Raw genomic sequence first — 23,503 nt, 5'->3', positions numbered from 1 at the left:
GTTCAAGTAATACTTCATTTTTAGAATACAGATGCATTGTATTTTTGAACAAAATGTGTTTTGTAAAGGAAACACTAATATAATCCATTAAATAAAACTAGGAGATAACTATATCTACAAAGAGGACAAATGTGCATAAACATATAAACACATAAAGATAAACTTCTAGGCAACTACTATTTCTTTAAGAAAACCTGACTCTAAATCTTGAAGAAAACACTAGGAATATAAAGGATCAGGACAAATTAAATGCCTGAAAATTCAATTTCCTTGGAAAACAAAATAGAGCAGTTCTCATTAGTGTGGTGTCAGTAAAAGCCACCTCAGTAAAAAAAAAAAAAAAATTAAAATGGTTGGGGTTTTCCCCCCCTCAAAGGGTTTATATAGATGTTCATATGCTCTGAATTTTGATCTAAAATATAGTTTAACTAAGCTGTAAAACTCTTATTAATTTTTACACAATGGTATACTTGGTAGGAAAGCTAGCAGAATGGTGATTACAATGACTCTAAAAGCTGGGAGAGGTCAATATCAAAAGGAAAGAGAAAACAGTTTTCTTGCTATTTGGGAAACCAATTGTTACCTTTATATGAGCTCCAGGTCAAATACCTCCAGCATAGTCCATGATATAGAACCATAGAATTAAAGAATGATCCCCTGCTCTGCTTAGAGATCCAAATTAAAGTATCCACAAAAGATGGCTCCCTGGTCTATGCCTGAATACATCCAGTGAAGAAAAGCCTACTTCAGTGAAGAAAAACTACTTTTCTGGGTAATTGGTTCCACAGTTGAATTGCTTTTTGATAACTTAAATCTGTTATTCTGGGATGATAGAGAATAGATCTTGACCTTTTGTGTTTCATCTTTTGTAAGTATATGAAGAGTGTTATCATATCTTCCTTCACTGTTGTCTCTTCCTGTGGATGAATAGTCAGTTTCTCTTAATGGGACTTAGTTACTGGATCTCTAATTATCTTCACTGCCATTTTTTTTAATCTGTTCCATTTTGGCTGAATGTTTCTTGGAAAATTAAAATCCTTGTAATGCTCAGAGTTTTTTCAATAATTTTCAAACAAATCATGATTTGGCCAGACCTTCATCAAATTTGTTCAATACCTCTCCTCTCCTCTCCTCTCCTCTCCTCTTGAAGGAAAGATAGGGCTCTGATGCCGAAAATCTTATGGGATAGGTATAGAGTAGAATGAAAATTATGTTAAAACAATGAGGTAACGAACAGCCTTAGAGGCTCAATGAATATGAGACAAGTCTTGGAATTTCATATAACAAAGATTAACATTCAAGATTAAAGTCAAGGAAAAAAGCATTTGGGTGTCCCTATTCAAGGGAGTTATGAAATTCAGGAAAAAAATAGTATAATAGTACAAAATGCTCACAACAACAATAAACTTCAGAAAAGTCAGTTTGGCATGTGTACATATCAATACTATAACTCCTGGGAACAACATTTATTTTGAACTCCAAAATCTGCCACCAGATTTGGTTACAAGAGTCTAACTGTAACCACATGATTCTTTTGGGGTTTCTTTTTCTTGACAAAAAAGTAGCAAAAATACAGAACTTGTTGCACATAGTTTCTTCGAGTTTACAAATTTACAAAAAATGACAATTATTTTCTGGTTCATTGCTTCTATAGCTATCTGCACATCACCACTTTAATCCTAGTAGCTCTAAGAAGTCCAACATTGCCTCTCCCATTGGATATATAGTTAGCTTTTGGGTACCCTAGCTTCTCATATAAGGGCTCTTTTCTCTCCTAGAAATTTTCCCACCTCTGATTTAATTTTCTTTTCAGGTAAAAAAGTGTGTCTGAATATAGTAATAAATATTGCAAAAAACACACATATGCACACATCTTAATTATATGTGGACAAAAAAATTCAGCTCTGATTTTTGGATTTAGGTGTCAGTTGTATTCTTCTTACTTAAAAAAACAAATATAGTCCAGAGAAATAGTTCTATCAACAGCTTTTTAATGCTTCTCTAGAGCTGTGATGGCTAACCTTTTTGCCATCGCGTGCCAAAAATGGGGTGGTCGCCCATGTGCATGCCCACACCCATAATTCTATGCACCCTTCCCCCCCCCCCCACACAAGCATGCGTGATTCCCCCCATGGTCCCCCTGCTTTTGGCATGTGATGACACGGTGGGCCAGGTAGGCCCGTTTTTCACCCTCCTCAGGCTCCAGAGGCTTTCTAGGAGCCTGGGGAGGGTGAAAACAGCCTTCCCCACCCCCCTGGAGGCCCTCCAGAGGCCGGAAACAGCCCATTTGCTGACTTCCGGTGGGCCCAGAAGGCCCGAAAATCAGCTGGCCAGTGTGCACATGTGTGCGGGAACTGAGCTAGGGCAACATTCACGTGCCCACCAATATGGCTCCGCGTGCCACCTGTGACACGCGTGCCATAGGTTCGCCATCATGGCTCTAGAGTATTATAAAGAACCTTCTTCACTTATTCATAGTTTTAAGTGTTTTAAACTAAGTCATTGTCAGCGTTCCAAATTAGGCTTTCTTCCAGGGCTGACATAACAAGTTGAAGCAGAAAGAGCGGAAGCTTGATTTATTGCTGAGATGAACTTTTACCTAGTTTTGTATGTACAGATAGTGTTTCCTGGGAGATGAGGATGGGGGCTGCATTCCTGTGAAAAGAACGTGCCGGGGTGTAGAGATGGATTTGTATGATGGCCAATGGGATATTGGGGTTGGAGAGCGGAAGAGGAGGGGGTTGGAAGGAGGGGCCAGTTTGGCTGCAATTTGAATCAGAAATGTTGGATTCTGCTATTCTTAAAAATAAAATGATTCATTAGACAGCTTGCGCTTGAGAATGAAGTTTATTCAAGATAGCACCGAAACCTGACAGTCATGCTGGGAAAACAACAGTCAGTGATATTATTTATTTTGCATCTAACTTCTTACGATGCCTTCTAATTAACTTTTACATGTGCAGAAGAGAGTTTACATTAACTAAGATGAGAAAGTATGTCCTCAAATGCTTCTTTACAGGAGCTAAACAGGTTTCTTTTGAACCATACACAGTAAGTGATATGATTTTTGGATTGTAAATACATAGAAAGGACTGCAAACACAAAAAGAACTGGGAAAGGCATTAGTAACTTTAGCAAATACCTATAATTAGCAAGAACTGGCTTTCCAATAAACCATTTAAACAATAGGGAAGATATGTCTACAAAAAAAAGGCAATTGGTATCTGTAGAGTAATAGTAATGATGTAATAATAGTATTAATGTAAAAGAAGATGTTGTAGAATTAATGCTTGCCATTCCCAGTCTATGCTCTTCAGATGAGTTGAGATTATCACTTCCAGACAATACATTGAACAAATGAAAATAGAAGATTTTTAGTTCTGATAAGGATTAATAATGGGTCAAAGATGCTTAATCTAAAAAAGACTTTAAATTATTTGCCACCATAATGCTTATGACAGAAACAACAAATTTTTGGAAAGCTTGCTTCTAAGTTGAATATGTCACTTGGAATTATTTGACCTGGAGTCAGTGAAACAAACTAAAATGGGTGCAGCATAGTTTTATTCTCTCTTGCACAAAAGAATTAAGTAAAATGCTTAATATGTTTCTGTCTATAGTCCGGTTGTCTGTCTGTCTGTCTGTCTGTCTGTCTGTCTGTCTGTCTGTCTGTCTGTCTGTCTGTCTGTCTATCTATCTATCTATCTATCTATCTATCTATCTATCTATCTATCTATCTACCTACCTACCTACCTACCTACCTATCTATCTATCCATCCCTTTCTCCGTCCCTCCCTCCCTCCAAGGTAATAAGTAAAAATAGTACAATAACTAGTTAATGCATTAAACTGGTTAAAAAGTTAATTCATAACATAAACTGGCTTTAGAATCCTAGTTGCCCTTAATCCATATTTCATTTCTCAAAACTTATTACTTCTTTAGCCTTCTTATTACCTGTTATACATCCTTCTTCCATAACTGTCTCCTTGTGCTTCTCAACATATTTTGCTTACAGATATATGTTGACCACAACGTCAAACATAGTAACAATATGGTAATGCCTTGCTCCTTTAATTCCACTCATCCCTTATAATTGAATATGATATTTTTAGGATCCTTCCATATAATTCTATATTTATAGATTTTTCCCTGCACCTTGTTATGTACAGCTTTTTGTGAGTAGTCTTCAGCTGATTCATATATAACAGTTTATTTGAATGACTATAGACTAAAAATTGATTACCTTTTTCAAATGGACTATTTGGGATTACTATTCCAAAGGTAAAATTTATGGTTACATTGCAAATCTTCAATGATAACTTTTTCCAGTCAGCCCAGTTCATGGATAAGATTGTATGGTTTAGTGGGAATAATACCTCAAAATATGTTCACTTCCTCTTATTGGAGATAAATAAATCACAGAAAATAGGCAGGTGCACACCATCGCTTCCACTGGCAGCATTAAATTACATTATACCAATACTTAAGAGAGCTGCCAAAGATGTTTATTTGTCACTAAACCCAATTCAAGGAATTAATTTGGATGTGTAAAGCTTTATAATCCTCAGGAGCCTTTTATTGATCCAAAAATTTGCCTATTTATTGTGATGCCCCATCTTTTGAAATCTACTGCAGAGGCCATTCAAATTATCTCTGAATGATAAAAATAAAAATAAAAATCAATAAGATGTAGTAGTTAAGGTATTATACTGAAAACAAGGAAATCCAGGTTCTGGTCCATCCTTAGCCAGAGGAAATTATCTGGATGTCTTTGATTTAGTCATTCTCGTGAAGAAGTTGCTATGGAGCAAAGCAAACAAACAATCTTTTTTGTGTAGCATTGATGCCACACCGCATTGAGGCAGTAATTGATGCAAAAGGAGCCCAAACCAAGTACTGAGTACATATGCATGCTTATACTATTCAGAGGTCCGATATTATTCTATGTACAATCCTTGTTTTATTGATTTCATGTAATATTCTAATTTTCTGAGATTGTGAATTTGGGATTTTCATGAGCTGTAAGCCATAATCATCAAAAGTATGACAAATCAAGGCTTGAATATCTCACTTTGCATGTAATGAGTCTATCTCATATATTAGTTTCACCTTTTAAGTTGCATTACTGAAATAAATGAACTTTTGCACGATAGTCTAATTTTTTGAGTTTCACCTGTAGTCATAAGTGGGAGGAGATAGGTAATAGGAAGGATGAGAAGAATAATAGTAATACAATCTTAGTAAATAGTTTGACAGTGTTGTGGGAATTAGTTGTTTAGCAGAGTGATGGCATTCGGGAAAATTATGGTATTGAGTTGAAGATAAGAGAGGGGCTGTTAGATTGGCGCAGGGGAAAAGAATACGCGAGAGCGACTGATCCGTTCAGCACTTTTATTCAGAGAATTAGAACAGCCGACTGTGCTGCCGGGCTCACCTTATAAAGGGAATTGGCAGGCAAGCCGGCCAATGACAGATCTTCAAATCTCCCGCCGGTGGACTAGCCAATCCGGCAGGGATGCCCATGTAGGGACATAACACCCCTCCCCTCCTAGTTCTTAGTCCGTCTCTCCATTGGCCACGTACGTGACGTAGTCGCACAGGTAGGTGGGGCACCTCCCTGTCCTATCTGACCTGCGCAGATCACTTCTTGCCTCGCAGTCGACCCGTGCAGACGAGGCTCTTGTCTCTCCCGGTTCCCGCCTTGGAACCATCTGGAACTCGGCCATCGAGTGTGCAGGCTCTGGCCCAGTACCTCCGGCTGGGTTCTCGGGACTCCCCGGTGGCCCCGGGGAATGATGCCTCGGCTGCTGCAACTCACCGCTGATCAGGACTGGATGCCAGGAACCCAGTAAGTCGATTTGTTTTCCCTTCACTCTGTGGCTGGTTTTTGGTGCTAGAGGCGGTCAGGTTGCGCTCGCTGGTTCTTGGGGGTTGTACTGGGGGTGTAGCCGGTCCAATGGTGTCCTCAGCTTCCTCCCCATGAGTAATTCGGCCGGACTTCTGTGTGTGGTGGTGTGTGGGGTGATGTGCTGCGTGAAGAGGAATTTATCGATCCTCTCCTGCCAATCCCCGGTGCCCATCTTGGTGAGAGCTTCCTTGGTGAGCCTCACCATTCTCTCAACTTGCCCATTTCCTGCTGGCCTGTAAGGGGCAATGAGGGCATGGCAGATGCCCAGCTCGGCCAGGAATGATTCCATCGGCTTGGCGGTAAGCTGTGGCCCGTTGTCCGACACCAGGATGTCCAGAATGCCATGGGTGGTGAAGAGTCTGTGCAGGGCCCAGATGGTTGCCTCAGTGGTGATGGTGGGCATTTGGATGACCTCCAGCCATTTGGAAAATACATCCACCACGATGAGGAGGAATTTGCCTGCCATAGGCCCCGCAAAGTCAATGTGAACGCGGGACCAGGGGGCACTAGGCGTCTCCCATTCTGTGGGCTGGGCTTGTGCTGGTGCTGGTCTGACCTCTTGGAATGGGGCACATCTGGAAACCCATTGTTCAATGTCCTTGTCCAGGGAGGGCCACCAGACATAGCTTCTGGCCAGCGCCTTCATCTTCACGATGCCCGGGTGCCCATTGTGAAAGCTCTTCTGCAGCGGTCGTGGTATCACTACTCTGTCGCCCCAGAGTAGGCAGCTTTCATGGTTGAGAGTTCTTGCTGCTTTCTTAAGAAAGGGCTGAACTCTTCGCCCACTTTTTCTGTTGGCCAACCCCTCAGGACCCAGGACATGACTTGCCTGAGGGTCTTTTCCTTCTTCCTGTGGGCTGCCACATCCATGGAAGATACTGGGCACTGCAGTTCTCTGTTGATGTGGAAAAGGCCAAGGGTGAGTGCGGGGTCTTCCACCGGTTCCTGCGTTGGGCACCTACTGAGGGCATCCACGTTACTGATGGTTTTACTGGGTCTCTGTGTGAGAGTGTACGAATACCCAGTGAGAAAAATGGCCCAGCACGTCATCCTGGGCAACATATATGTCGGTGTTTGTTTGTCACCTGCGAAGAGTCCGAGGAGGGGCTTATGGTCAGTGATTATTTTGAATGCCCTCCCATAGAGGTATTCGTGGAAGCGCTTGATGCCAGCCACAATGGCCAAGGCTTCTTTATCCAGCTGGCTGTAGTTGCGCTCAGCTGCCGCCAGAGTCTTAGAGAAGAAGGCAATGGGGACTTCCGTGTTGTTGGGCAGTCGGTGGCTGAGGACAGCCCTGACTCCATATGGAGAAGCATCGCAGGTCAATACCAACAGAAGCGTCTCGTGATACTGTATCAGCACACTGTCCGAGGATAGGAGCCCCTTGATGTTCTTGAATGCGGTTTCCTCGGCTCTACCCCACTTCCAAGGAGCTGCTTTTCCCAGAAGGCGATGGAGTGGCTCAGCAACTGTGACTTTCTGTTTAAGGAAAACACTATAGAAATTTAGCAATCCTAAGAAAGCCTGAAGCTCTGGCTTGTTTTTTGGGGGCGGAGCTTCATGAATCACCTTGACCTTAGATTTGGTGGGGTGTATGCCAGTGCTATCTATTAAGTAGCCCAGGAACTCGACCTCCTGGACCCCGATGATGCACTTGTCTCTCCTCACACGCAGACCCTTCTCTTGGAACTGCTTCAGGGTGAGCCTAAGCCGTTCCAAGAGTTGAGATCTGGAGGTGCCGGATATTAGTACATCATCAAAGTACGGCACCACCCCTGGAATGCCTTGGAGAAGGCGCTCCATCATTGATTGAAAAATGCCAGGGGCTGTGCTGACTCCAAATTGGAGGCAGTTGCATTTGAATGCGTCCCGGTGGGTGACAATAGTCTGAGCCTCCGCAGTTTTTTCGTTGACTGGCAGTTGCTGGTAAGCCTGGGCCAGGTCCAGTTTTGCAAATCCATTAAATTTTAAGTTATCCTCCTTTAAACTTCAATACTTTAAAACTACCATAAAATTCAGAAGTTATCCAACTTTAATTAAATCTTTTAAACAATCTCCAAAACATGACCAGTCTTTCTTTCTTTCTATATTTTTTCCCAGTCCTTCTTCAATAATACTTTCTTCTTCAGCATTGCTCCTCCCCCTGCTTTTATTTTCAAAAATTTTTGGGTTTGAAATTGTAGTTGGTATGTCTTAGAAATTCGTTCTCTTCTTGGGGTTGTTTCCTTTAATTTGAAGCCCCCATTTCGACTCTTCCTGCATTTGTAATCCATCAGTTCATTCCTTATATATTGATTCTGTCTGTAGAGCCAAAATTTGTCAAAATATTTATCAACCTGCAGTAAAGAGTCTTCTTGCTGTTTCTCAGTTAATTGAATGGAAGCCTCTTCCAGAACCTGTGTTTTCGATATAATAACCTCCATTTTAGCCCCAACGATGTCTCTTTTATCCTGCAAAGGCACATTGTCCTGATTAATTTCTTCCTCTTTTCCAGCCAGCAAATCATTATTATTCCCCAATTTAAAATCTTGAATAGTTCTTTTAATTATCTGTCTTATCTCAGCAGTAAAAGATTTTAAAAAGTCTTTTAAGTCCTTCACAGTCACTACTTGTAAGTTTGCTGACTCATATAATCCATCTTAAATTTCAGCCATTTTTCAATTGTCTCTTTATGTTTGTATTAATTCAGCTATCAGGTCATTAACTCCAATTATTTCCAGGCAAATTAGGGATATAAGTTAGTTAAAATCAATACCACAGTCTTTTCCATTCCACTTCCACTTTAAATCTTTTTTCTTGAATAACCCAATAGCTTTAACAATGTTGCTGATGTTAACAAGAACTTTCATTTATAAGTTTCATTTTCACGCCCTAAGTTGCCATCTTTTTTTAAACGGAGTTAACGTACAATACTTGCATTTTTAGTCTCCTGGATTAACTCTACCAGCATCCAAAATCCAAAATCCAAATTCTTTATAATCCTTCTAGTTGCTTTGCTGGTGTGGTCGCGATGCTTCGGTCTGCTTTAAGCAGACTTGTCCCGGCTCCAGAGCTTTGAAAGGCTTTCAGGGAGCTCTCACCCTGCAAACCCCAGGCTTAAAAAAAAAAAAGCCTGGGGGTCTAGGGGAGCTCTATCCAGACCCTTCTGCTCTTCTCTCCCCCTTTTCCCTGGGGGAGAGTTTTAAAGCCGCTAGATAGCTGATTTTCGCTGTTCTAGCGGCTATACGGAGTCACGGGGCTGGAGCTCCTAAAAGGAGCTCTGTCAGCGTTTCGCAGAGCCACCGGAAGTGCTTCGCTGTGGTTCTTGAAATCCTTCGTCGCCAGTGTTAGATTGACACAGGGGAAAAGAATATGCGAGCAGCGAGTGGTCCGTTCAGCACTTTTATTCAGAGAATCAGAACAGCCAACTGTGCTGCGGGGCTCGCCTTATAAAGGGAGTCGGCAGGCAAGCCGGCCAATGACAGATCTTCAAATCTCCCGCCGGTGGACTAGCCAATCCAGTGTGGATGCCCATATATGGACATAACAGGGGCCTCTTGACAGAAACAAACAGATACATGAGGATATTGCTACTAGTCCAGAATAATTCAGAAATTCTCTTCTTCTTGACACTGATAGTCTATGCTTTGGTTGGTCTACTTTTACTGTTTGTTTGTTTGTTTGTTTGTTTGTTTGTTTGTTTGTTTGTTTGTCATCTGACATATAAAGGTTCCCACTACAAAGCTGTCAATGTTCCCATAGACACTTCACACCACTTCAGCAGCTGGGTGAGCTAGCTGATCCATAGTAAACATTGTTGTCGTCCCTTGTTACTTCAGGAGATGTGTAAACTGAAAGAACAGTGGTAACCACCACCATCTCTCCAGTTGTCCTAAGCAGTACACAAATTGAGCAATGGGCGTGCAAAGATTCTTGATGCCATTCTTAGGTGCTTGGACAACTGCCAACATATTGAAAAAGTATGAATAGGTCTCTGCAATGGATATTTCCCCCTTAGTTACAGTACCTCAGAGTTCAAATCCAGTGCCTGAGATATCCTATTAGTTGTTGATATGCTACTCAGATCTTGACTAATGTATATACATTGATTTACGGTATACACACCAAACTTATCCCTATTAATGTATACTATTCTCTATCATACATGTTTGTATGCATCATTAAACATGCAGACAAAACCAAGTTGAATGGATTCATTTCATTCCTCAGTCAGTGGAAATGAATTTTGAACAAAAATTTTCTTGGGCATGTGATAGAATTTACGCTTAACCAAATTTGAAATGTGCTCATTATCACAAATTTGGCATCCAACTGTTAATATAAAGAGTGTATTTTTTCCCCTGCTCATAGAGAATATAAAAAAAGATTTTGCACTGTCAACAATTTGGCTTGCTGTTATTAAAGGATTGTAACTAAAAATATAACAAAGCATCAACACAAATAGTGCTTCAGAGCAATTTAAACAGATGGGAATGATTTTGTGCCAACGACAATGGCCCAATTAAAATCCATTGCTTCCCAGCAACCAATTATCTTTTTCTATGGCCCCATATAAAATTCTGATGATTAAGTATTCCATTCAGAAATTGTTTTTTTTTTTTCTGCCTTCTCAAGGGTTATTTTAAAGTAAAAACTTGCAAGATTGGAAACTCAGTCCTGTAGTGGAAGGGTGTTTAATTTTGATTTTGACTAGTACCTTTCTCTGGTGCAAAAAGGAGAGGATGAAATGAGGCAAGTCTTTCACATTTTTCATAAAAGAATTTCATGTAAAAGGACATGTTTTTGGCAGTTGCTTACACAGAGGGATAGTTAAATTTAAAATAGGTATGGAGGAATGAGAGATAATTTATATTGGAGGAAATGTATGACTGAAAACCAACATCATGGCAAATTATCTAAAGAAATAATTGTATCTGGGAAATGTGCATAAGAGTAGATTTTTGAGCAGAGTTTATCTTGAAAGCTGTTTATTAATTGAAGATGGTCCATACAAAAGCAATGGAAATTAATGGGTGAGGGTTGTTTTTTAAGATTAAAAAATATTTTGAAAATAATGGATTGGAATACTCCTTTATTAGTGTGGACAGTAAACTGGATGTTTATTAGCTAAGATATTTCTCTGCCATAGCTTTACCCTTTACTTACCTCCTTCCTTCCTTCCTTCCTTCCTTCCTTCCTTCCTTCCTTCCTTCCTCCTTCCCTCCCTCCCTCCCTCCCTCCCTCCCTCCCTCCCTTTCCTTGTAGTTGCAACCCATCTCTTTGGTCTGCATAATTTTTTTTTCTCTTTTGTGGAAGGCACATGTTTGATAATCATGGAAACAGAACATAGACAAAAGTGAATATTGATATAATAGTTGCAATATTTCCTCCATAGATCCTAGGAATGGGACTAGAATTGTTAAATGTAGATACAGTATTTTGCTGCTACCTGGTTTATGGAATGACAAATTTTATCTAGAAGAGGCTCCGAACTCCAGTTAATGTTCACCCATCCTGGGCTGTGGACCTATGGGTGAGGGAGGACGAGGGAAAACAGGGGAGCAGGGAATATGGGGGACATGGATGAAAATAGACTTACATTCTAAAGTGTACAAAATGGCCAACATTTTTTTCTGATTTTATAAATCCCAGTATTTTTAGAGCAGCTCTGGGTATCTCTTGTCAAAATACTCCCTGATAGTAATGGCCTTATGACCACATAACTACTTTAAAAAATCTTAAGGAAGATAGAAAAGACAATTTACTCACTTTAGAAAATAAGTATAATTTCCTTCTTCTACCAGTTTTTTTTCTTTTTATGATTCCATAATCCCTTGGCTTCAGGGTGGGATTGGGGTGACTAGAGCTGAGCATTCACTGCCTGGATGCCTACTACTCGGAGCTCACAGCAGATATTTTCTCTTTGTGCTTTGATAGAGAAACATATGTTGATGCCCAGGATTGAACTCTCAACCTTCTGAATGGAAAATGAGAGCCTTCATATCTAGACCATCACACCACTCTTCTGCCAACAGGTATAACCCGATTAATTATTCTAGATATTATTATTAAATATTATTCTATATATTTTAAACAATCAATACAAACCATCAGATTGGAAATCATCCTCCCAAAGTAGATAGTTAAATGGAGCTGGTCCACTCACTCCTGGCATGGATAATTTAATTTAAACATTAAATTATTTTAAAAAAGGAGAAAGCTGCTGAAGCCATACATATATGGATTGCTGTTGCTGAAGATCTTGCATAGAAATGATGTGATGCTTGTTATAACATTCTCAGAAACCCAAAGATGCTAGTCTATACCTGTAGCAGAAACTTATAAAAAGAGAAGTTGTGGAAGAAAAAAAGAAAAGAAAAAGAAATCAAAATCACATTCTTTATGAAAGGGGCATTGCATTAAAAGATGACAGAAAAGATTATAAAATACCCCAGAAAAGGCTGTATCTTCATTTGCTCTAAGAAAAGGTACACATTCCTGCTGTGGCAGATCCATCAAAGTAGCAGAAAAACACAATTTAAAAGCAAAGACATTTTTAGCAAGCTGTAGTAACACTGGGCAGCAATTATCATCAATTTTGCCCAGAAAAGCCATCCAGTTAAATAATAGCAACTTCACCCTGTAACTCCTTTCTGTCCTTTTGACAAGTGCTTAGCATCTTTCTGAACTGAACAGTCTGGAGAAAAAGAAAAAAAAAACTTTCTGACAAAATGATTTAAAAGAAGTAGACAGCATCTTTTTGAAATAAGACTAATGGAAAAGGAATACAAGGATTGATAAAAGCGAACAAAGTTAACAGTGAAAAACTATTTTTTTTTTCCAGGAATAATAGGACCACTTGTAGTAGACAAAGCCTATATATGAAATTCAAATAAGTATCAGGCATCATGAAAAATTCAGGTTTTTTAAAAAATCAAAATATTGTGCAATGCTATTTGTGTTAACTTTGAAATGCCCCACTCATATTTAATCAGGTGTAATTGATCTGACCTACACAATTTTTTTTTCATTTACAGTGATAGAAGAAAGTCAGCTACCAGCAATTTTAGTTCAGATTGCTCACAGGTTTAGTATAAGAAGTATACAGTCTGGATCTGGTATAGTTTTTCAGTAACTTAAAGTTCAATAATTCAGTGCTACTAGTAATCCAGTGCAGTGGCCTACAGCAATCAGAATATTTGTTCTGTATCAAAAGTTATTAACAACTTAGATTATTTCAAGATATTTTCAAAAAGTGTTTTGGAAAAAACGGTGGGATGTCTTTGGGCTCCCATCTTCTTACAATTTCTCCATTCGCTATGAATAATATTATGCTTAATCTCTCTTGCTTCTTGTCAACCCAGTATCAGATCTTTAAATCAAAAGATCAAAACTGAGGAACCTAAAGACTTTATAGAAGTCAGCCTTGCCTTGGACTTAGTCAAATTGTTATGGAATTGTGTAATGAAAAGCATTTCCTCTGATTCTATAGCAGAGAAAAAAAATTAGAAGATTTATCCATGTCAAACATGTTTATCAGTGAATACTCAAAATCCATTCATGTTGGAGGTGAGGTAGATAAGATAAGAGCATAACTGCCCCCATATCATGCAATGAACTTCCATGGCTAGATCTCTCTGATCCTATTTCAACATCTTAATCCTTATATCACACTGATTTTCATGTAATTCTAGTGTTAACCTGACTGAAAGCATGTATGTTAGTAGGGATTTTGTGATACTAAAGTTTTGGTCATTGATGGATCTTTTTCTATTCCAAATGCTCATTATAAAGATTACCGCCTCCTGGGTAATTTCATGTGAAAAAACATGATATAAAAAAATTCCTAATCTCACACACACACACACACACACACACACACACACTCCGCTTGACTCTACGGAAAAAAAAACTAGTGTAAATTCATCAGCTCTGGCAGGCTGTTATCAATGTTTCACAGAACCTAAAATCAAGCTAAAAGATAACCTTTCAAAACATCAAGAAAAATACACTTTTTTAAAAAAGTGCCTGTCAGTTTCTTTCTAAGGGAAATAAAACTATTGGGAAGAGGGGAGATATCTTTAAAATCTGATAGCCCCCTATGATTCATTTCTAAAATTACATTTCCCATTGGATAGATCTTTGTATCAGAACAAGATGAAACTTTGTGCCACTGTGTTAGATAGCCAAGTACACTCTTCACATGCCTTATTGGAGAGGTTATCTTCTTTCAGCTACTCCACAATCACTGTTCTCTCCCTGTGGAGGTTATTCAAAGCCGGATCTATGGCAGCAATCACAGAGAAAACATTCAAACACTATTTTTGTCACTTCTCTCATTTTCTTCCCCTATCCCTCCCCTTATGATACCCAGAGGACTTTTTTTTTTTTAAAAAAAACTAGCTTTTAAAAAGGTATCTCTGAAAATAAGTCGCATGGTATATCTTTGAGATGTTCGTGAGCACTCTTTGGCAATTAGACAATTCACTGCCAAGGAAAATTCTAATTGAATGTTGTTGTTGCTCTTGTTCGGGGTCGCAGCTTGTGCGGTTGGATGTGAACAAACTGGAGAGGATAACAAGGACTCTTTGCTCAGGTTCATCCGAGGCATACTGAGGACAAAGTCAACTCTTTCATGTCTTGAAGCAAAGCCTGTACAATTATCCTGCCTCTGACTAGCGAAAGATACAATTTCTCTTTGACTCAATGCTGCTTAATTAGATGTAAGAGATTTTGCAGGCAACTTAAAAAAATGTTAGGAGTGAAAGCATGAATTAAGCTAAAAGGCTGGCAGTGAGTTCCAGTCAGTAGCTGAGTGCCCCCTATGTCGTTTTTTTGAGCCTGGGGAGGGGGGTATTGAAACATTTCCCAGTTTTGTGGGGTATGCTGCATAAAAGAGACAGTGGCATTTCTCTGATTTCTCTAACAAAATGCAAGGTGGGAAAATTTCTGGGGCTTCAAAGGAGCAAATTGTTTTCTCGAAACTATTTCAAATAGAACTCAATAGATTTAAAAACAACAAGAGTATTATAGCTAAAGTGGAAAAATTGAAGATTGTTGCTTTCATAGGGGTTCTATGTTTTACGGTTCCTACATATGTTGTTTTTCACAGCATAGAAGCTATTCAATTCTGAGCTTCTATTTCAATGAATGGTGAAATGCTGAAGTTTTAAGACTGGATATGCTGAAAAAAGGAGGGGCATGGCATTCATTTTATGAAAACAAGTAGCTTTTATAATGGGCATGTTCATTTTTGCTTGGACCACATTAATTTTACAAACTGAAATGCAACCCCTCATTTATTCTATAAAATCCTCCTGTACACCTCAATAAAACAAAGCCAAATAAAACAAAAATGCACAACATACTTTTTGCATCCACAAATTAGGTAAAGGATGTTTAATATCCTCTGTTTGAATACCAGAGAGTCTTTTTAATATTATTTTTGACAAGTAGAAATCACAGAAAGTGGGTTGATGATATCATGCAGAACAGAAGTCCTCGCTTCCTCCCTTGTTATTTAGATAAGGTAAAGGTAAAGGTTCCCCTCACACATATGTGCTAGTCGTTCCTGACTCTAGGGGGTGGTGTTCATCTCTGTTTCAAAGCTGAAGAGCCAGTGATGTCCGAAGACATCTCTGTGGTCATGTGGCTGGCATGACTAAATGCCAAAGGTGCACAGAACGCTGTTATCTTCCTACCAAAAGTGGCCCCTATTTTTCTACTTGCATTTTTTACATGCTTTCGAACTGCTAGGCTTGCAGAAGCTGGGACAAGTAATGGGAGCTCACCCCATTACACAGCACTAGGGATTTGAACCACTGAACTGCAGACCTTTCGATCGACAAGCTCAGCATCTTAGTTACTGGACCACCATGTCCCCCTGTTATTTAAATATACTGAGCCTAATCAAAGAGATAACATCTTTTAATCATTCTCCATCACCACCAAGAAACTGCTGAAAATTATCACTATTATTGACAATTCATTGGTTATATACCCTTTCAATTTCATCAATCTGATTTTGGAGAATTTGGAGGAGGATACAGAAAGACATCTGGGGCTGTGCACTTCACATACAAATCTAGGTTGCATATAAGGAGCAAGTCAATTTGTCTCCTTCCCTGTCAGGACTGCTCTAGTTTCTCAGAAAAGCTACACTTGATCTTAAGGATCATTTCATGTTTTTTTTCATTTTAGAAATTCATTCATTCACAAACAAACACACACACCAGTTTCATAATTAAATCCTATGTCAGTCTAATGAAAATTAAGCAGTTAGATTTGTTAAAAAAATAATACAACAAACTAGGTTTGGTTAGTAACAGGTTAAGTGGTTAATCAAGAATGTAATGTGGTTTAGAATCCTGAATTTAGATTAACAAAAGTTGGGATTGTAAGGAAGCTGAATATGTATTTTAGACTGTGTATTTTTCTTTTCCTTTTATTTCCCAATGGAATCCCATCACACTCAGCCCATCAGACATGTGACAGTGAATTTCAAATGACAGAATTTTTTTTGCACAAATGCATAAGGCAACTTCTTTGAGATTTCATCTCTCCTTCCAATCATAAACCATTGGATTTTTACTATTTACCTTGCCTGTAATTTTCTGTTGCATTTTCGTGAGACATGATTTGAATATGTCTTGTGACAGAGCTAAATGACTGCTGACCTGTTTCACATCCACAATGTGCTTCATCACAATCAAGAATAACACTTTTATATTTCTATCTCCACTCCTCAGAAAACTGTGACAATACATAACAGCCAATTGCTACCGTAAATGAATAAACATGCACTATTGCTGTTCCTTCATTTTCTTTAGGAACCCAACAAAAAGAGGTTGGCATTTTTATGTGCAGTTGCTGCAGCTGGGCTACTGCAAAGCAAAGTGGTTGTGGCAGGCAATAAAATGTTACTGTTGCTGGTGTTGAAAAAGAAGGATGCAAAACAATTGCAAACAACAATAATCAGGAGGACGTGCTACAAATTGGAAGATTTAGCCTGCAGATTGCCACATATGTTGACTTATGAGATATGTTCTTGCATGTGTTCTAAATAGCTTTATTCAGCAGCTTGATAATGAATTGTTGAATGCTGTCTTCTGTTCCAAACTGCAGCTCAGCAATTACATGTTTTATGGGGAACAAGATGATGAAAAACATCTGTTGTCTCCTAAAATTAGAGAAGACAACAGTAAAAAAAAATAAATGGTAATAAGTAATGATTCTCCTTTTCAAAAAAAAAATCTCTAAATCTTTGCTTAATAGCATTTTAAAAGTTGATTAAGTTTGGCACAGCATCAGTGCTATCAGCAGCAATACTCAGTAGTAAAAACTTAACTCGAGTTGGCCAGATTGCTGAGATAAACCATTACAGTTGTGTTCAATGGCCTTGTAAAGGAGTTTTCTTGGAGAGAAAAAAGAATAGGGGTAGGAAAATCCCCATTCTCTCATAATAATGCCTAACAATCTACTGTAAGGTAGGAGATCACCGGCAGCTTCTTCAGGCAGGTATAAAAGTTACTTTATCACTGCTTGATCATTTGATAGCTGTGTGTATATAAAAAGCCCTTGCAGATATTTCCCAGACTTTTCTTAAACAGTTTATCTTAAAACCAATCTATAACTGAGTTTCAGTGAAAACATGGATCATGAGAGAAGCAGAAAAGTCTCCAGAGAAATATTGCTTCAGATAAATCCTTAGTTCTGGGACATCATGTCTTCTGGGTTTGGAGGCGGCCAGTGTGATGATGGATAGGAAATGGATAAATTAACTTCTTTGATTAGAGAAAAAAATATTGTCTACATTTATTGCTGCCTAGAAGCTTCTTATGAAAGTTTTACATAAAAATGAAAAAAAAATGAACTTTTGACTTGTGGTTTTCAACATTAGGCAAGATAGATTACAGAAAAAGCGTAATGTGGTGAAAATTCAGAGAGAGGTCAAAATGTATTTATACTTATAACTGCCATGAAGAATATCAGAAGCCACTTTTTTATATGGATTTTCTTTTTCTAATTTTCTTTGACTTTTTTTTTCTAGCACATTTTGCTTTTTCTTTGATTTATTTTTCTTTGTTTTTTTTCTTTCTTATTTTTATTCATTTGGGTTAGTTTTTATCTTTTTGTTAAAAGTTTCAATAAAAAAATACTTAAAAAGAGAGTCAGTGTGGTGTAACTGTTGCTGGGCTGGCACAAGGATGCTGGGCTGGCACAAGGGTGATCCAGATTCAGCAGCTCAGTGGGAATTTTTGGAGCACCCACTCTCTTTCAACTTAATTTACCACACAGGATTATGGTGGCAATGAAACCATGAGAGGAAAAAAAAAGCAGCTGAAACTGAAGAACAGAAGTGGGATAAGTAAATAGATATATTTATTGTCTATATCCCACCTGCAACTTCAATAATAAAGAATAATCAGGTCAACATTCAAAATAGGAGAGACCTTTTACATTTTAGAGTGATGCAATCATGCATGACAAACATTTAAAGGAGAATATTTGTAGCTCAGGGTTGAAATAAAGGTCCTTGGTGGTCTCTGACCTTGGTTGTTTTCTTGCAGATGTTTCTAGCATTGATGATGTTGTTACCTAGTTTAAATAATGAAACATCTACAAGGGAAAAAAGATGACAAACATTTGTATGTATTCCTTTGAATCAGTGTTAACTCCTAGTCCCTGCTGTTTTCTTGGCAAGATTTCACCAGTGGTTCAACATTGCCTTCTTCCTACGGTTGAGTGACTGACCCAAGATCACCCAGTTGGTGATCTTTAACCTCTACAACAAAGTACCGCTCATATATGATTAGAACTAACAATTTCTTACTGCAAATATGTAGTGATTTATAGATAGAATTTAAAAATAAAAATAATGAGAGTTGCTTTCAGTTCTAGAAAATTCATTAATTTATGAGAAATAAAATCGTTTGCAAGCTGATGGGAGACAAAAGAAGGAGGCAGTATATATAGAAGGCCAGAAAAAATAAAGCAGACTCATATGAAAAACCTATTGAGTGAGAGCTAAAATGTCTATAGCTGTAACCTTACTGACTCTTGACTTGTGATATGATTAATGTGATATGAGCCAAAAGGAAATTTAGGAGATTTTTGACAGGCTTCGTACTCTCTGACCAAGAGTCATAACTGGTATATTTGAACTATAATAATCTTATGAAAAAGTGGTCTGTTGAAGTAGGCTCCTGAGAATCATTTTCTTCTATCTGAGTCAAAGAAAAAAAAAGAGCCACATATTCTATCTTTCATTACAGACCAACAATTTAATCAACAATTTCAAAAGCATATTGAGATGGTCTTTAAAATAAATAAATAAAAGGGTTGGGCTTCATGGCTGATTTGTGCTTGTCACAATTAGTACCCAATACAATACTTCAAAGCAATGCTCTGAATTGAGTGACTCTATTGAAATCTATTGATCACTTATTCATGTATTTATTATATTTATGTATTATTCCTGTACAATACCATGTTGAGCACATAAAACCCCAGTATCAAAACAGCAATAAAACAAGAACCATTAAGCAACCATTAGATCATCTCTCTGTCTCTCTCTCTCTCACTCACTCACTCTCTCTCTCTCACACACACACACATGCACATACACAGATGCCTGAAAACCAGCCATAAAATTGACAGCAAATCTAGTGCCCAAAAGGTCAACAAAACAGCCCTCTATTAATATGAGCAGTCTTTAACCTTTGTTAGGAGTTTACTTTGCATTCTTGAATGGCAAAAACATGGAAAATGTATGCCACATTGACTGTGACTTTTAAAGTCATCATCTACAATATGCATTTAAAGAATTTAGTTACGGGTCATCAGTCTAGGGTTGGATGAGAAAACCACACCATTTAACAATTAACAAGAATAATATGCAATATGCACTTTGATAATGTTATAAAGTGCTATTGCTCTTACTGTTTTTTATATTTAAATCAAAACTATGGGCTTGCCTGCATTGTCTGATAGCCTGGCCACCAGATAAGGCAGATAATTGTTTCTGGACTGCTGAAGGAGAGGAAATCATCTCTTCCTCCTCCTTTATCTTTTTGAGCAGTTCCTTTGCCACCTAGGCTTTTTCAGCCACCAGAGAAAGAAAGGTTTCACTCTCAGCTCCCAGTTGGACCATTGCGAGTGTAGAAATTCTTTGCTATGCATTAGATAGTAGCTTTCTATCCATTCAGATTTTGGATCCATCTTGTAGGGCTCTCTTGTTCCTTTAACTTTTCAGAAGTTAGTAAACATTTCAGAAAACATTCTACATCTGTGAAGATGAGATTTATTTTAAGTTTTGAGGTCAGGTTGAATCAATTCCATGGGTTTTAAAATATGAAATTGGATAGCGTTAGAGTATTTTTCCTCATTTCTGTTGTAGATGTTAGAGCTATAAGGAAAAAAAGTTCCACAGTTAATCGAGGTTCACTTTCACCAAAGGAAAATGATGTTCACATGACACAATTAACAAAATCAATGCAATGATGTATGGATATCAGTTTGCAGAAAATGGTCTATTGGTAGGTGTAATGAAATGTGGTAATATCTTTGTGCAAAAGGGGCAAGGGATGAAGAAACAAGCAAACAAAAGAGGAGGAACCTAATGGTCAGGGCAAGAGACTTAGAAATGACCCATCCTAATGGATCCAGCAGTTAAAAATAGCAATAGCAATAGCACTTAGACTTATATACCACTTTGCAGTGCTTTACAGTCTTCTCTAAGAGGTTTACAGTGTGAGCATATTGCCCCCAACAATCTGGGTCTTCATTTTACTGACCTCAGAAGGATAGAAGGCTGAGTCAACCTTGAGCCAGACTTGTACTGCTGAACTGCTGACAGCCGGCAGTCAGCAGAAGTAGCCTGCAGTACTGCATTCTAACCACTGCACCACCACGACTCAGTGATGGGAAGTTCTGCATTTTCAGGCTAAATAAGATTCTATTAATGTAGCCTTATGATAAAGTATGTTTAGCTCCTCTAGTCGTGTTTCCTATCTGATTTACTCAGGAGGGTTGGCAGTAGGAGAAATCAATTTGAAATATAGCCTAAAAACTATACTGGCAGAGGGAAGCAAATTAAGGAATTGAAGTAAAGCAAAAGGACACAGGAGGGTATTTCCTACAGCTTGGTGATTTTAATTGGAAGAGGTTAATCAGAAAGGATCCGTATGTTTTATATCTGGAATTGCTCACAAAGTTTATTGGAATGAAACTTAGACATAAGCTTTGGGAAGTTGGTCAGGTTTTTTTTCTTAATTTACCTCTAGAAACTCCCAAATTAATGTCTGTTTTAGATTAAAATAAAGTGGATTGCCCATCTAGCTTCTTACCTCAGCCAATTTAAAACAAGCCACAGGGATAGTGGAAACACAACCCAAGTGTTGAATTCCTTTTAAAAGGAAGGGTTTTTTAAAAGTTTTTTTATTAAATATACAGTTAAAAACATTGGACATAGTGCGACTTCTCTGGTTCCAACATTTCCATCAATTTTTTCCTTACAACAACTACAATTCATATTCAATATATACCTTTGTACAATCTATCAAAATTCAGCTACATAAATCTCTTCGTCTATAGAAATTACATTCAATACCAATACAATTCCTGCCTATCACATAATACTAACATAATAATTCTCTCCTGATATCAACCGACAATAAAATTTCCACTGAGTTCAAGGGAATTTATATCGATTCAGAAGTAGGTTATTTGTTTTTAACTGCTTTCAAGATTATCATGCAAATCTTATTTACAGAGAAAATATTATGATTATTTTATCTTTCAGATATGTTTTAGGGGATTAATTGAACTATACTTTACCTACTTGATCAGTAACTATATGCCACAACAGTTAAAGGACACCTTTCTCAAAAGTACCATGTCCAGAGTAACCAGTAATGGTATGATATGGAAAATTGATGGAATTTGTTCTTGTTTGTGAGTACCATTCTGGACACTTGAATGGCATTAACAGTTTCCTAGCATCAATAGATGTAAAACAATACACTCGTGGAAAATATTATTTCTTTCCCCAAAACAATGTCTTGAATCATCTTTAGATTAAACACAGATCATCTCAGTCCTCCATTTGTACTCTTTGGATAACAGGAAGGGAAATCTATCTGCAAGGACAAAAAGAACACATCCAGATGGTACGAAATAGGCTAGAACATTTCTTCCCAAATGCACAAAACATCTTTTTCTCCCTGCGGGGAGTGTTAAACAAAGAACATCAAATATGTACTTCAACCAGTGAAATAGTGCTGTTCATTCTAACACTTCAGCATTCTGCTTCTGCTGCTCCTATGGAACAGTCTTGGAATTTCTAAGCAAAGATACATAACACTGAGCTGCATATGACAGAAGGTGGGGTCACTTTTAAAACTTGGATTGGATCTTGTGCTTGAATTACATCAAAAGCGGTCTTGGTAGCAACCAGAATTTTATATGCACCACTGTGACATGTATGTAAAGAAGTTATGAATCATGCAATTCCTTAAAAAAAAAAAAACAAGATGAAAACTGACATTAGACTAGAGAGAAAAAACCTGAATCCGCAACTCATACAGCCTCTAAATTTTTTATTGTTTGTTTGTTGCTTATTACCATGGCTTCCAGAGCCCTCTTTCACTAATATCCAACAACATAATTGCCAGATATAGGTGATCCAAGTTTCTACCAATGATGGTATTCAGCCAGTTCACACCGATTCAGTTGAACCGGTAGTGGTGACCTGCAGGTGGGCCTGCCTCCCCCCCCCAGCTCCCCTGGTCCCCTGTCCCGGTGTTATGCCATCCTATTTAGCTACATTTTCTAAGCTGCGTGTAAACCACGCGAGCCAAGCACATGCGCAAAGGGCCATGTGCATGCGCGGAAAGCGCATGCACTCACATTTTCAATGTACGGCAAACCGGTGGTAAAATTATGTGAAACGCACCTCTGGTTTCTGGCATTTTAAAGCAAGTTTTATAAACCTTAAAATAAGATTAGCTATAGTGATCCACAGCTACACAAGATTGCACACATAGAACAAGAGAGTTTGCTCAAGCGAGAAATGCAGAAAGGCCATAGTAATGAAACCCTGGCTGTTTCTCTTCCACTTCATGGGAGATGTGAGGGCCACATTGCCTATATATTTCTTACAAAACAGCTCCCAAATTTGCCCTCTGATCCTCAGCATGCTGGAAGGTTCCCTTTCATTCTCTCATTGAACTAAAAAGTATTCAGCTCCCAGAGTGTAGAGTGAAGCACCATGCTGCCCTTCACCTTGAGCAGCAAAACATACTGAATCAGTTGTAAATGTCAGTGTAGAAACCTTGAATGGAAGGTTGGGAGCTGGCTTTTCCCACATTCATTTGACTTGATCACAGCAGGTAACATTAATACTTTTCTCGATTTACTGTATCCTTCCTGACAAAGCCACAAGGATAAATAGAATGAAAATTGTGTGGCTCTACCTTGACTTTATTTGTATGATTTGACTCTGCTATCAAAGCAAATGCTATTAGCCTTGGTAGAACATACCCTTTTCCCTTCCCTCCCCTTGTCACCATCTTATTGTCCCTTTATTAAAAAGATAATAATAAAAAAATACAATGC

Source organism: Pituophis catenifer, unplaced genomic scaffold, assembly GCF_029215685.1.
Source record: "Pituophis catenifer annectens isolate HBS135680 unplaced genomic scaffold, rPitCat1.0.hap2 SCAF_3, whole genome shotgun sequence".
NCBI lineage: Eukaryota > Metazoa > Chordata > Lepidosauria > Squamata > Colubridae > Pituophis > Pituophis catenifer.
Note: the sequence above shows the minus strand (reverse complement) of the source record.